We start from the raw sequence: 6211 nt of genomic DNA, 5'->3' as shown, positions 1-6211 counted from the left end.
TTTTTTTTTTTTTATTTATTAAGTAATATATACAAATATTTTTTCTATTAATTATAGACAAATAGAGTAAAATGTGTTAACAAAAATAGGCACTGCGGCTGAACTATACGAATCGATTAATATCACTTTTATATGATTTTACGTATGCTAACTATGCGAAACCGCCTGTCAGTTGTTTGTATGGAAATTTTGTTAGCGTTTTAATATATAGATAGTGGGTAAGATACTGCCTACATAATACGGCCGCCATGATGCCGGTTGCCGTTTTGCCCTAAAATCAAAAACGTTTTTGTGACGTTTTTTTTCATTTAATATACAACGTGAAATTTTCCGATTCAGTCAAGTTGCATTTAAATAATAATAACCTAAGTTGAAATAAAAGAATATATAATAAAATAAAATAAGAAATAAAATAAATTAGCATAAAAAACAATATAAAAAATTTAATGTTATATTTTTGTAACTTGTTTTTTTTTTTGTTCAGTATAATAAGACGTACTTTATCTAAAATGAGGATTAAATCTGCAAATGCAAAAACATTATGGGGCAAATTTGCCATTAATTGTTATAAATAAATTAGTTAGTTTCAACAAAAGTTAACTCGTTATTTGCGATTTCATGTTTTTTTGTAAACAACTAAAATAAAAAACAAAGAATCTGTTAAATAAAGACTTATGTATTTACGTGTAAGTGAAATTTGCCACAAAAAATGGGCAGGTCAGAAATTAATTCTATTTAAGATTTTTTGGTATGCTACAAATTATTTTGGAACAATTATTTAGGATTTTGGTAGAGGCTATTATAGGTAAGTTGCAACAATGGGAAACCATGTTTTAATCTTTCACGCTTATGTAGGCTTGTGGCTTAGAGCACTTACATAATTTGTCCAAAGACAAGAAAGTAAATATCCAAATTTGAAGAGATTGTTGGATTTACAAAAAACTTTTTCTATTAATTATAGACAAATAGAGTAATATTTGTTAGCAAAAATAGGCACTGCGGCTGATCTATACGAATCGATTAATATCACTTTTATATGATTTTACGTATGCTAACTATGAGAAACCGCCTGTCAATTGTTTGTATGGAAATTTTGTTAGCGTATTAATATATAGATACTGACCATAGAAGCGTTCATCGACTTCCTATCCAGTAAAGATGAATGGCTGCAACAATGCACAAGGGCCAGTCTATTCCAGCCATTTTGAAATTGGCAACAATTCTCAGATTTTGCCCTAGGGATTGTTTCAACTGAGCATCGGGAACGAGAATGCACTCGGAATTTTTTATACTCAGATGAGCAGAGCTCACAGAGTATAATAACTTTGATTGGATAACGGTTGGTTGTACAGGTATAAAGGAATCTGGATATATATAGACTTCCATATATCAAAATCATCAGTATCGAAAAAAAATTTTATTGAGCCATGTCCGTCCGTCCGTCTGTCCGTTAACACGATAACTTGAGTAAATTTTGAGGTATCTTGATGAAACTTGGTATGTAGGTTCCTGGGCACTCATCTCAAATTGCTATTTAAAATGAACGAAATCGGACTATAACCACGCCCACTTTTTCGATATCGAAAATTTCGAAAAACACAAAAAGTGCGATAATTCATTACCAAAGACGGATAAAGCGATGAAACTTGGTAGGTGAGTTGAACTTATGAAAACTAGTAAAATATTGGACAATGGGCGTGGCACCGCCCACTTTTAAAAGAAGGTAATTTAAAAGTTTTGCAAGCTGTAATTTGGCAGTCGTTGAAGATATCATGATGAAATTTGGCAGGAACGTTACTCCTATTATTATATGTATGCTTAATAAAAATTAGTAAAATCGGAGAACGACCATGCCCACTTAAAAAAATTTTTTTAAATCAAATTTTAACAAAAAATTTAATATCTTTGCAGTTTATAAGTAAATTATGTCAGCGTTCAACTCCAGTAATGATATGGTGCAACAAAATACAAAAATAAAAGAAAATTTCAAAATGGGCGTGGCTCCGCCCTTTTTCATTTAATTTGTCTATGATACTTTTAATGCCATAAGTCGAACAAAAATTTACCAATCCTTGTGAAATTTGATAGGGGCATATATTCTAGGACGATAACAGCTTTCTGTGAAAAAGGGCGGAATCGGCTGAAGCCACGCCCGGTTTCTATACGCAGTCGACCGTCTGTTCTTCCGCTCGACCGTTAACACGATAACTTGAGCAAAAATCGATATATCTTTACTAAACTCAGTTCACGTACTTATCTGAACTCACTTTGTATTAGTGTAAAAAATGGCCGAAATCCGACTATGACCACGCCCACTTTTTCGATTTCGAAAATTACGAAAAATTAAAAAATGCCATAATTCTATACCAAATACGAAAAATAATAGTTTAAAAAAACGAAAAACATTTGCATTTGACTACATTTCATATCTTTCCTCTCAGATAGTTGCCAATAGAATGGTTGTAACATTCAATATCAAGCACCCCACGTTTTTATTGTGAATTAAATTATTCTGTTAATAACTTAAATTTTATTATAATTTTATTTTGAAGTGATTAACTATAAATGATTGTTCCATCTTCTACTACTGTTATATAAACTCTTTTTAATTGAAAATTATTTTCTATTTTTTAGTTCGGTTAGCTATAAAAGCGTGTGTTTTTAGTTTTTTTAAACTATTATTTATTTTTAATTTTTTGTTCAAGTAATTTTAAAAGTTTTAGTCGAGAGTGATGAAACCTCGAAACGCCAGCGGTCCATGGATGAATCCAACCCCACGGCACCGAAAAGGGCCAAGACGCAGGGGGCTGGACGCGGTCTTTCGCCGAAATTGCCAAGGGTCGGCAGATCATTGGCAATTATAGACGAGAGCAGCGAAGATGGCAGGATCCCGAAACAACAGTGGAATTGGATCGAGGCCGCGCTCGCTACGGTGGCCGTTAAGATTAAGAAAGACAACCTGGTCCACCGCCATCTTACACCGATGCAGGGTGGTTCCAGGGCAATGTCAAGCTAATTGCCTATGACGACGCCAGGTCGTAAACCTCTATAGGGCCGCCGTCACGCTAATAGGGGTAGTATATGCGGGCGCTCGCCTCAAGATAGTGGAGGCGCTTAATATCCCCTCACAACCAAGGGCTGGAGCCTGGGTTGCAGTGACGCCAACGGACCCAGCTGACATCCTGGAACTGCTCCAGGAGTACAACCCGCCACAGGTTTGGAAGTCAACCCGGATAAAACCCAGCTTGTCCTCTTCACGAGGAGGTACAAAGTACCAAATCTTACACCGCCAAGAATTGGGAGTACGTTCTTAGCGTTTAGCGATCAAGTCAAGTATTTGGGAGTCATTCTGGATAGGAAGCTATTATGGAGTGACCATTTCGTGGAGCGATCCAAGGACGGCAGCAGAAGAGCTGTTCACCTGCAAGAGGGCAATTAGCAACTCCTGGGGATTCTCCCCTACGGTGATCTACTGGATTTACCCAGCCATTGTGCACCCGATTCTTCTTTATGATGCCTTGGTCTTGTGGCCTGCACTAGCTAAATGTACCTATCTTAAAATGCTTCAAAAGGTGCAACGGAGTTCGGAGCTCTGCATTACCGGTGCTCTCAGCTCCACTCCAGATTCCGTTACATACATACATGGATACATAGATACATAGATAGATGCAGGCCAAGCTAATAAAAGCGTGTTAAAAAGGGCTCCAGTATGCTCTTTTTTAGATGTGCCAAGCATCCCCTTCTATTATTAATAAAGGAATGCGTTCTTCGCATTATGTGCAAAGTTTCAAATCTATGGCCATTTGACCATCACATTATTGCATTGTTATTGAGCCTTGATACGTGTGCAAAGTTTCAATCAAACTTATGGCCTTTAAAAGTGGTAATATCGCCAATTGACCTTATGGCCGTTGACCTTATGTCACCGCACCATCACATTAATGCATCGTCATCGAGCCTTGATACGCGTGCAAAGTTTCAATCAAAAATATGACCATTCAAAGTGGTAATAAGGCCAATTGACCTTATGGCCGTTGACCTTATGTCACCACACTATCATATTAATGCATTGCCATCGAGCCCTGATACGAGTGCAAAATTTCAATCAAACTTATGGGCATTCAAAGTGGTAACAACGCCAATTGACCTTATGGCCGTTGACCTTATGTCGCCACACCATCACATTAATGCATCGTCATCGAGCCTTGATACGCGTGCAAAGTTTCAATCAAACTTATGGCCATTCAAAGTGGTAATAAGCCTTGATACGCGTGCAAAGTTTCAATCAAACTTATGGCCATTCAAAGTGGTAATAAGGCCAATTGACCTTATATCCGTTGACCTTATGTCACCGCACCATCACATTAATGCAATGTCATCGAAACTTGATACGTGTGCAAAGTTGCAATCAAACTTATGGCCATTCAAAGTGACAATAAGGCCAATTGACCTTATGGCCGTTGACCTTATGTCACCACACCACCACATTAATGCATTGTCATTGGTCCTTGATACGTTACATACAGGCCAAGCTAATAAAAGCGTGTTAAAAAAGGGATGAAACATGGTAATTGGATTGGTTTATTGACGCAAAATATAACTTTAGAAAAAAACTTTGTAAAATGGGTGTCACACCTAAAATATTAAATTGAAGAAAATGAAAAAGTTTTGCAGAGCAAAATCAAAAGCCCTTGGAATCTTGGCAGGAACAGTATCGTTGTATTACATATATAAATAAATTGCGGTACCCAACAGATGATGTTCTGGGTCACCCTGGTCCACATTTTGGTCGACATCTCGAAAACGCCTTCACATATAAAACTAAGGGCTACTCCCTTTTAAAATCCTCAATAATACCTTTAATTTAATACCCATATCGTACAACCACTTTATAGACCATCTTTATGGCGATATCTCGAAAAGGCATCCACCTATAGAACTAAGGCCCACTCCCTTTTAAAATAATCATTAACACCTTTAATATGATACCATATCGTACAAACGCATTCTAGAGTCACCCCTGATCCACCTTTATGGCGATATCTCGAAAAGGCGTCCACCTATAGAACTATGGCCCACTCCCTTTTAAAATACTCATTAACACCTTTCATTTGATACCCATATCGTACAAACGAATTCTAGAGTCACCCCTGGACCATCTTTATGGCGATATCTCGAAAAGGCGTCCACCTATATAAATAAGGCCCACTCCCTTTTAAAATACTCATTACCGCCTTTCATTTGATAACCATATGGAACAAACACATTCTAGGGCACCCCTGGTCCCCCTTTATGGCAATATCTCGAAAAGGCGTCCACCTATAGAACTAAGGCCCACTCCCTTTTAAAATACTCATTAACACCTTTCATTTGATACCCATATCGTACAAACGCATTCTAGAGTCACCCCTGGTCCACCTTTATGGCGATATCTCGAAAAGGCGTCCACCTATAGAACTATGGCCCACTCCCTTTTAAAATACTCATTAACACCTTTCATTTGATACCCATATCGTACAAACAAATTCTAGAGTCACCCCTGGTCCATCTTTATGGCGATATCTCGAAAAGGCGTCCACCTAGAGAACTATGGCACACTCCCTTTTAAAATACTCATTAGCACCTTTAATTTGATACCCATATCGTACAAACAAATTCTAGAGTCACCCCTGGTCCACCTTTATGACGATATCTCGAAAAGGCGTCCACCCATAGAACTAAGGCCCACTCCCTTTTAAAATACTCATTAACACCTTTCGTTTGATACCAATATTGTACAAACGCATTCTAGAGTCACCCCTGGTCCACCTTTATGGCGATATCTCGAAAAGGCTATAGAACTAAGGCCCACTTCCTTTTATAATACTCATTAACACCTTTCATTTGATACCCATGTCGTACAAACAAATTCTAGAGTCAGCCCTGGTCCACCTTTATGACGATATCCCTAAATGGCGTCCATCTTTAGAACTATGGCCCACTCCCTCTTAAAATACACTTTAATACCTTCCATTTGATACACATGTCATACAAACACATTCCAGGGTTACCCTAGGTTCATTTTCCTACATGGTGATTTTCCCTTATTTTGTCTCCATAGCTCTCAGCTGAGTATGTAATGTTCGGTTACACCCGAACTTAGCCTTCCTTACTTGTTATACATGATCCTTTGTGCAAGTTCCTTTTGTTATAAATGGATTTTGTCCCATTT

The sequence above is a fragment of the Eurosta solidaginis genome, chromosome 2 (genome assembly GCF_040869045.1).
Source record: "Eurosta solidaginis isolate ZX-2024a chromosome 2, ASM4086904v1, whole genome shotgun sequence".
In the NCBI taxonomy this organism is placed as follows: Eukaryota; Metazoa; Arthropoda; class Insecta; order Diptera; family Tephritidae; genus Eurosta; species Eurosta solidaginis.
This window is presented reverse-complemented; position numbering follows the sequence as displayed.